This window comes from Nyctereutes procyonoides, unplaced genomic scaffold (assembly GCF_905146905.1).
Source record: "Nyctereutes procyonoides isolate TBG_1078 unplaced genomic scaffold, NYPRO_anot_genome, whole genome shotgun sequence".
In the NCBI taxonomy this organism is placed as follows: Eukaryota; Metazoa; Chordata; class Mammalia; order Carnivora; family Canidae; genus Nyctereutes; species Nyctereutes procyonoides.
Window position 1 is genome coordinate 4,407,418 of NW_026575141.1, and position 9,717 is coordinate 4,417,134.

Genomic DNA, 9,717 nt, shown 5'->3' on the forward strand with positions numbered 1-9,717 from the left:
AACCAGGTCCAATTCAGGATCATAGGTTGCATAAATCTCTAGTCTGAAGGACAGTTCCTTTTTTTTCATGCATGCCAGATTTTTAAATTTGTCATCTTTCAATCCTAATTTTTAAGAGGGTAAATAGTGTTGATAGCTCTCCTAAATCAAACTTCTATCAGTGAATGAGACCCAGAGGCTGTTTCTAGGTTATTTTTGTAAGGGTACTCTTTTGCCTTTGGCATGAGTGTTCATTGTCAGTTTCCGTGGTCCCCCTTAGATATTGGTTGGCAGACAACTCTCAAACATTCACAGAGATAAGACTTAGAGCCCCAGAGTGGAAACCTTTCACTAACTGGTGACTAAATGAGTTTGAAGTCTGCCCTCTAGAAGCTCACATCTTCTAGGTCACTGCTTTAGGAGTAGTGTAGAATCATTAACATTGACAAGATGTAGTTCAAAAGGACTACAACCCTAATTCCAGGTTCTAATAATGTGGATGAATTTTTTAAAGTCTCTCCACTGCAATTTTTATTTATTTTATTTATTTTTTTTAAGATTTTATTTATTTATTCATGAGAGACACAGAGACACAGGCAGAGGGAGCAGCAGGTTCCATGCAGGGAGCCCGATGTGGGACTCAATCCCAGGAGTCCAGGATCACGCCCTGGGCCGAAGGCAGGTGCTAAACTGCTGAGCTACCCAGGCGTCCTGAGCTTTGCTTATTTTAAAGAAATTTGAGTACTTTCCTCGGAGGGAAATAGAGATTAAAAATTGCCGTGGAGAGGGCAGCCTGGGTGGCTCAGCGATTTAGTGCTGCCTTCAGCCCAGGGTGTGATCCTGGAGACCTGGGATCAAGTCCCATGTCAGGCACCCTGCATGGAGCCTGCTCCTCCCTCTGCCTGTGTCTCTACCTCTCTCTCTGTGTGTGTGTCTCTCATGAATAAATAAAATCTTTTTTTTTTTCATGAATAAATAAATAAAATCTTAAAAAAAAAAAGCTCCACAAGTTTTGTGTGTGTGTGTGTTTAAAGTATAAATGGAAGCAGGTTTAGGTAGACTTGGTGTAATTCAAGAAACATTCAGTCTCTTCCATGTGGGAGGCACTGTGCAAGCCCTTGTAGAATGCAAACATATTTACTACCTGTTTCTGCCCTCAAGGAGTTCGTCATCCAGGCTGGAAGACACGTTTCTACACAAATGTTGCACAAGAATGCTCAGTACAGGGCAGCCCCGGTGGCTCAGTGATTTAGCGCCGCCTTCAGTCCAGGGTGTGATTCTGGGATCCTGGGATCGAGTCCCACATCAGGCTCCCTGCATGGATCCTGCTTCTCCCTCTACCTCTGTCTCTGCCATTCTCTCTCCTGTGTCTCTCATGAATAAATAAATAAAATCTTTTTTTTTTTTTTTTTTAGTGCTCAATACACCAGGAGAAGTATAAAAAGAAGTGAGGGGCACCAGCTGGCTCAGTTGGCAGAGGGTACGACTTTTTTTTCTTTAAGATGTGAGAGACAGCATGAGTGGGAGGAGCAGAAGGAGAGAGAGTATCTCAAGCAGACTTCCCACTGAGCGCAGAGCCTGATGTGGAGCTGGATCTCACAACCCTGAGATCATGACCTTAGCCAAAACAGTCAGACATTCTCCCAACCGAGCCACCTAGGTGCCCTGAATGTGTGACCCTTGATCTCAGCATTGTGAGTTCAAGACCCACTTAGGGTGTAGAGCCTCTTTAAAAAGTGTTTTCTCATGAATGGAATTGGAGAGAGTTTCCAGGAAGTGGGTAGATTTGATCTGGACTTGGAGATGAGTAGGAGATGTAGGCTCTGGGAGAACTGGGACCTTGTCCATCTTTTTTTTTTTTTTTTTTTAAATAAAGTCTATCTCTAACATGGGTCTCGAACTCATGACCCCAAGATCAAGTGTCAGTATGCTCTGCCAACTGAGCCAGCCAGGCTCCCCACTGTCTTGTCATCTCAGTGCTTGAAACTGCCTGGCATACAGTAGACAATGAAATAATGTCATTTGAGGCTGAAGGAATGTTGTGAGCAGAATTTCCTATGTTCCTGAAAGAGCAAGTATTCTGCTGTGGCTAGATCTGTACATTGAGGAGTTGAAGAGAGGTGAGAGAATAGAAGTTGGGCCAGATTGGAGTCTTTTGTGTTCTCCTGAGGACTGTGGTCTTGATTCTGTGAGAAAAGGAAACCTTGGTGAGTTTTTGAGTAGGGAAATGACATTTGTACTGAGGAAGATAATTGTGGTGTGTGTGGATAGCACCTTAGGGGAGACAGAAAAAAGCTCTAAGGGAGGTGTGATGGCAGGGACAATAGATGACTTGACAGCAACGTCAGTGACAACTTTAACATGAACAATGTGGGCATGAGGAAGAGGGAGGAATCAAGGGTGACCTCATGGTCTGTGGCCAACCGTTTCAGATCGAGAACCCAAGTGGAGAGGGAACACAACAGTTGTATTTTTAATAATTTTGAGTTCAGTATCTGTCTACAAAAGATGTCCCAGGGCGCAGAAGAGGAGGACCCAGTGTGCTGCAGTCGAGGGTCATTGTTTCAAATGCTCACAATCTAGAGAGCTGAGTAGAAGTAAAGCCATCCACCTTACATCAGCCTGTGTTACCATGTACCAAAGCTCGAGACTACCTGTCCGAGTTTCTGGTGACTACACTACTAGACTGGACTTTCAAACAGTAGTGGGTGTTCTCAGATAGAGTGATGGTTAATTTTATGTGTCAGCCTAACTCGTCTGAGGGATGACCAGATAGCTGAGAAAATATTATTTCTAGACACATAAGTGAGGGTATTTCAGGAAGAGATGAGCTTTTGAATTGGCGAAGAAGTAAAGTGGATCACCCTCACCAATGCAAGTGGGGATGGTCCAATCATTGAGGGCCTGAATGGAACAAAAGACAGGGGAAGGGTGAATGTGTTTTTTTCCTCAAACTGTGACATCTGTCTTCTGTTCTTGGACCTCGGAGCTCCTGGGTCTCGGGCCTTCGGGCTTGGATTGGAGCTGCACCATCGGCTTTCCTTCACCTCCAACTTGCATGAGACAGATTGGGGGCTCCTCAGCCTCTGTAATCGTGTGGGCCAATTCCCCTAGTAAATCTTTGTGTATCTATACATATCATACTGCTTCTCTTTCCCTGGAAAATGCTGATACAAATGGAATTGAGCTCATGAACCTCAAAGCTGCTGTTCTCTCTTCCACACACCAGGACATCACTTCAAACCCAGGCTGAAGTGTTCTTCTTGTTCCCATAAAAGTTTGGTGTGGCCTTTCTAGGAACCCACTTTTCCTGATTTGATTCTTTATTTGAAAATACAATTTTTTTCTTCTTTTGGCAGATTCTTTTAAAGAAGATAATTGCCTAAAATGTCATTTTTGCTACTTTACCATCCCCAGAGTTGGCACTATAAATCATCACTGTAAGGAATTTTCTTGCTTTCATTAACCATGGTAGGTAGCTCACGAGGATGCTGTGTAATCTCTGTGTTAGTCATTTGCTGGCAAACAGAACTTCCATGGCCTTCCTCTCTACTTCACAGGTGAGAACCTTCTTTTGCAGTCTTGGTGCCAGCAACAGGGTGGAGACGCCCTGCTATTTCAGGCTGTTCAGACTCCCTGGTTCGGCCAATCCTTCCTGCTTTCAGACTCTTCCTCTTACTGTTTTTCTCCACTGGGGTCTCTAAGATTCTATGTTTTGTTTTAACAAAAGTTACACTTCCCATCCAAGGAGATTTTGTTTCTACAAAGGGGAAGACTGAGTTCCATGGCCTTTACAACAAGCTCCATCATAATGGCTAGAATGTGGCAGAGCTGCATTTGACCCATTCTTCCCAGCCTTCTGAACTTTCCATTATGACACAGCTGGGAATATCTTTCAGTGCCATGGCTCTGTGATCTTCCTTCCCTGGGCACAAAGTGGAGATCTGTGTCTCACAGCTGGCAGGAATATCTCGTAACTGCTCATGGGATACTGGTATCCAGACGTGAGTCTCTCACCTGGCTCTTTTTAAAGTTTAGCTAACTTTAAGAGACTAAGTTAGCAGGTGCAACATGCTCTTTGGGGGCTTTCCTCTTTTAGTCGTCACACCCTTAGACCAGTTGTGGCTGCTTCAAAGCCAGCTTTTAAATCCCTTCCACCCTGTTCCATCTTAGTAACAAAAACAGCTTGACCAACAGCAAAAGTACAAACACTGCCTCCTCAGTTTTCCTTGCTATTTATAGTTTTATCCCTACCCTGGTCTTTTTTGGCTTTAGGTAGCTGGTATCTGGGTCAATTGACCCATGCCCTCCGAAGTGAATACTGCAGCTTTAATCAGAGGCCACTCATTCCATCTTTGTCTCATTCTCTCTTTTCTCTTGTTGCTTATTGGCTAAAGTGTTCCTAGTGGCTACTGGTTTTCTTTCCACGGTGCCACTCTGCATCAGTTGGCTGTTGTGTAGCAGAAGCCAATGAGGAAGAGAGAGAAGGCAGGGGAACCAAGTTTGTATGGTTTCTGGGGAAGAGTGGTAGGCCATGGAGACATGGTAGGTTTTTTTTTTTTTAAAGATTCTTTTACATCTTTAAGCAGGCTCCATGCACCGGGAGCCCGATGTGGGATTCGATCCTGGGTCTCCAGGATCGCGCCCTGGGCCAAAGGCAGGCGCCAAACCGCTGCGCCACCCAGGGATCCCAAGAGACATGGTAGTTTAGTCAGACATCCAAAGATTCAGGCCATTTTAATAATACACTTTCAGCTCTGTGTCCTCATTTCTGTCAGCTGCCTGTTCCTATTGCAGTAGGTAGATATGGGGGTGGGGGTAGGGTTGTTTCCCACAGTAGGTCAGTAACAACCTTCAAGAGGATGCAAGTTGAAACATAAATGTCTGACCAGGAAAGAATTCCAGGTTCACCTCCGGGACTCTCAGAGTTCTCATGAGGAAAACCAAGATCCCAGAGACAAGAAAATCATCTTTAGATTTCATGTCCATTTCCTAGTGAGTCTTGTCCAGCCTAACCTAAAACCAAAGGAGAAGAAGGAAATGCACACACGGATGGCTTGGTGTTGGGTGGGTTTCGAGCCATTTTGAAGTGATAGTGAAGCAAAGCCTGCAGCTAGAGCCTGCCGTTTAAGTGCGACCTGAACCAGGGGACAGGAACAATCTTGAATAGAAGCCCTAAAAATTGAATTTGCTACCACTACAAATAGCTCTCAATCCAAGGAAGCACTGTGGGCACGTACTCTACTAAACACTACATTTTTTTACCTCACTGAATCCTCATAGCAAGTGAGAAAGAGACACTATCTCCATGTTACAAGCAAATTAAAGTGTAATTTAATGACTCTGCTAACACTCTCTCTGCCTCCTAACCAAGAATATAGTTCAAAAGAAGAAAAGGGATCTACAGGAAGATGTTCACTCGATGGTAACTTCTAAGAAGAAACTGAACATAACCTAAACATCTAACAGCTTCACAGAGTACAAATCAGTGTAATATGATTCAAACAATTATAATAATTTATAATAATTGTAATAAACCTGTTGCAGGGAGGAAAGTCATTTGTGACATACGTGGGCAATGGTGCAGGGGCATGTACCTCTCTCTGGTGGGATTTATATAGCCATGACTAGAAGAGAACTTGAGAGAATGAAAAGATAATGTATTCAAATGGGACATGTGATGTCCTTTGTATTTTGTTTTAATCTTCATCCTACTGCTTATACAATAAATTAAAATTTGTGTCTCCTTCATCTTTATAATTCTATAACCAGTATTCAGTGGCCTAGCAAACATTTCTGGTAACTTTATATTCTCTCCACCACCACCCCCAGGTATCTAAGTTTCCACACTTTATTGTTTCTGCTGTTCCCTTTTGTCTGCCTTTGACATAAGGTAGGTGAGAAACAATAAAAGTAGCAATAAGTAACCATGTTCAGATAGAATAACAATAAAGCTTTATCTTGAAAGTTGCCAAGTAAGTTATTACCTAGTTCTGCTACATATTTGATACGTGAACAAATATACAAAAAACAGGGAATCCCTGGGTGGCTCAGCAGTTTGGTGCCTGCATTCAGCCTGGGGTGCGATCCTTGAGACTCGGTATTGAGTCCCACGTCGGGCTCCCTGCATGGGGCCTGCTTCTCTCTCTCTGCCTGTGTCTCTGCCTCTCTCTCTGTCTCTTATTAATAAATAAATAAAATCTTTTTAAAAAATATACAAAAAACATTCTTTGTAGCTTCCTGCCTCATACCGTGTATTCTTTTTTCACAGTTTATAGACTGGATAGGAAGGTGACCTGTTCTAAATAATATGGGAATGGATATAGAGAGTGCTCTGTCCCCCTTCCCTCCCTTTCTTCCATTCATCTTCAGTTCACCTTCACTCCACTGTGGAATCTAATTCATCCTTTTCTGAGCTGAGTCTCTTCATGGAGAGAGACTGTTAATAAAGGAATGGCTACACACCCATGCTCATTGCAGCGTTATTCAATAGCCAAGAGGTGGAAGCAAACTAAATGTCCATGGACAGATAAACGAATAAAGAAAACTGTGGTATCTGCATACTATATGGAACATTATTCAGCCATTTAAAAAAAAAAAAAAGAAGTCCTGTCAGGCACTAGAACATGGATGACCCTTGAGGACATTATGCTGAGTGAAATAAGCCAGTCACAAAAAGACAAAATCTGTGTGATTCTGCTTCTATCTGAAGGAGTCAGATTCATAGAAACAGAAAGGAGAATGTGGTTTCCAGGTACTAGGAGGAGGGGGAAATGGGGACTTCAGTGTGTATAGAGTTTCAGTTGTGTAAGATGAAAAAGTTCTAGAGATCTATGCACAACAATATGCATGTAGTTACCACTACTTACTGTACTCTCAAAAATGGTTAAGATGGTATATTTTTAAAAGATTTTATTTATTCATGAGAGAGGCAGAGACATAGGCCGAGAGAGAAGCAGGCTCTCTGCGAGAAGTCTGATGTGGACTTGATCCCAGGATCCCAGGATCATGACCTGAGGCAAAGGCAGATGCTCAACCACTGAGCCACCCAGGCACCCCAAGATGGTATGTTTTATATGTGTTTTACCACATTAAAAAGAAAACAAATGGCTACTTTTGTAGAACCTTTTAATCCTTCCCATCTAGATTTGGGCAGTATCGTCCATCATCCCTTTTCCTTTCATCGACATGTCTGGATACATCTTTGCTCTGAAACCCTCCAGCTGTGCCATGGTCTTGTCTTCGTCTTCTATGAAGACTCCTCCTCCTCTATTAGGGGAAGAAAACGGATGTGAAACCTTTCTTCTGTAGATCTAAGGAAGTTATCTGTCAAGTGAAAGGTGATGTATCAGATATTAAGTGACTGGAAAAGCTCCCCTCCTTAACCATCATGTGACGTTGGGCGGGAAGTCCCCAAGTCACTGTAACAGACTTGGAGGGTCACGATCAGGTGTGTGGCCTTAGTGCTGAGCAGAAATGCAGCAGTACCTTCTGAAGCCACCAGATGGCCCCCATGCTCCACATCTGACTTCCTCACAGGCCTGAATTGAACACGAATTGCAGAGACCAGACAAGCCTTGCCTCTCCACTTCATATTAATCACTAACAGATGACAGTGGCAGATATCACAGCTCTTTCTTTCTCACTTGGCTTATTCTCATTTTCAGCATCATTCTTACATTTGTCCTCACTTTGCTACAGTCTTTTCTCCCAACCAAACTGATATTCCTTAAAGGCTGCAGCTGCCTTGCTTCCTCCATAGGCTTATACAGGGATTGGGAAAAGAGATGGTCAGAAAGCACAAGACAGTCGGTGGGGAGAGAGAAAAACGGAGAGAATGGATGTTTACTGAGAAGCCAGAGAAGAAAGAAAAACACCTTAAGGTAGGTGTAGGACCCTGTGTCCAGGGTTAGAGGCAAGAGTAGCATGGCCAAGAAGCCAGTGTGAATAGGAATTCAGCTGCGAGAGGAACCCCAGAGCATGATAGGCCATTGGCAGCTACACTGGCATCAATGAAGTGGCCCTCCTGAGGTGTCATCCTCATGGCAGTCTCAGCACCAGCACTTGAAGCTGGGTCACCTCAGGGTCAACCCACAGAGTTAGGCAAGCCACTAATGAAGCTTTGAGGACACATTCATAAGGGCATGGGCCAGAATGTGTGTCATCACGGCCACAGTGCAGCAAGGACCCAGCAGATGACCTCTCCTTGTGAAGATTCCAAAGCCTGTGACTAATACTAATTAACCCTGACTCACTGTAACAGAGCACAAAGTAGTCATTGTCTCCACTGAATCCAGTAGGGAAACTGATGTGTGGAGTGGGGAAGCAGCTTTGCTCCCTCTGGCAGGGGTACCAGGCCATGAGCTTATCACTGCCCTGTCCAAATGCTCTTGACGCTGCCCTTGATAATCAGGAGTAAACACTTCCAATGGGCTGTCCAGAGGAGAAGAGTGGGACCTTTCCTCAGGGCTATTTCCATGTGCCCCAGAGCCATAGACTGAGAAACTCCCGGTTGCAAAGACTCCTTGGCCTAACACCTGTACACGGTCTCTGCTTCTACAGCGAGGGATCTGAAGGCCAGAGTGATAGCCAAGATCACACCGTGGGTGTAGTGAGTGGGCCAGGCCTAGAATCCTAAGTTTCTGTGTACAACCCCCTTGAACAGCCCCAGTGACAGCAGAAGAGAGGCAGGACCGTGGGAGTGATAAGCATGGGCTTCAGGTCAGTAGTTGGGGTTCAAATTCTGGATTCTTTGGTTACTAGCTATGTGCTTCCGAGCCAGCTACTCCATGCCCCAGTTTTTCTATCTATAAAATGAGGCTAAGGCTAGTAGCTACATCATAGGGATGTTTTGAGAAGCAAAGCAGATATGTAAAGTGCTCAGTAAATACTAGATCTTTTTAAAATATTATTTAAATAAGGCAGATACAACAATTTGTAGCTGCGCACCTAGCATTCAGTTACCCTACTGGCTTCCACCCAACCATCCCTCTGGCCATTTCTCCAGTTTGCCTGGTCTTCTGGGTCTCCTGAGAGAAGGGAGCAATGAAAGGATGGGTGTCGGGCTCAGGAGAAAGAGACTCACCAGAATTACTTCACATTATTCTTGCTCTGAGTAGGCTCTTTGAGTCCAGCAGCCTCCATGACATCATCAGACAACGCAGGTGCCGCTGGCTCAGCTCCAAGCCCAGCTCTAGAAGCATCAAGAAGAATCCTAGGTAACAAGATACAGACCAAGATAACCACATTCCTGCCAACCTCCTCAGGCCCTGGCTGCAGGCCTGGCAAGTCCACCCTCAGAAGGTGGTGGTATAATGACGACACAAAAGCTAATTACTGTCATCACCCTACTGGGTTGAGAATACTAGCCTGTTTGTCCAGCACAACATACGTGAGTCATCCATCCTGTGGCCTGTAGCCACCTGGGCCTGGACCTGAACCAGCAGGCTGCCAGGAGTATAGAACACCTTCTGCGTGCTGACCCTGGCGAGCGCCAGCGCTTCCTCCTTGTTCTCCCCTCAGAGAGCAAGTCAAGGCAGTGTGGCTTGGGACACACAGCTCCAAATTGAGCAAGGAGCCTGGCCCAGGCCTCATTCTGGGGTGAGCAAGACCAGGGTAGAGGCCTCACAGCCTTTGGAAAATCACTTCCATGGATCAGAGATGAAATCAGGAGTTAAAAGACTGCCAGGCAGTGGCTTCCTCACCGCCTCCTTGCCACCTGCAGCCTCACCCCTGGGC

At 44.8% G+C, this 9,717-nt stretch overlaps 1 long non-coding RNA gene across 1 annotated transcript; it reads right to left on the reverse strand.

Annotated features, from left to right (window-relative positions):
- Positions 1–6,876: 6,876 nt before the first annotated feature.
- Positions 6,877–9,259, reverse strand: LOC129498271 (uncharacterized). Its single transcript, XR_008662093.1, has 2 exons — positions 9,065–9,259; positions 6,877–7,305 (listed from the first exon to the last, which is right to left on the reverse strand). It is a non-coding gene; the product is annotated as an uncharacterized LOC129498271 (long non-coding RNA).
- Between the last annotated feature and the right edge of the window lie 458 nt (positions 9,260–9,717).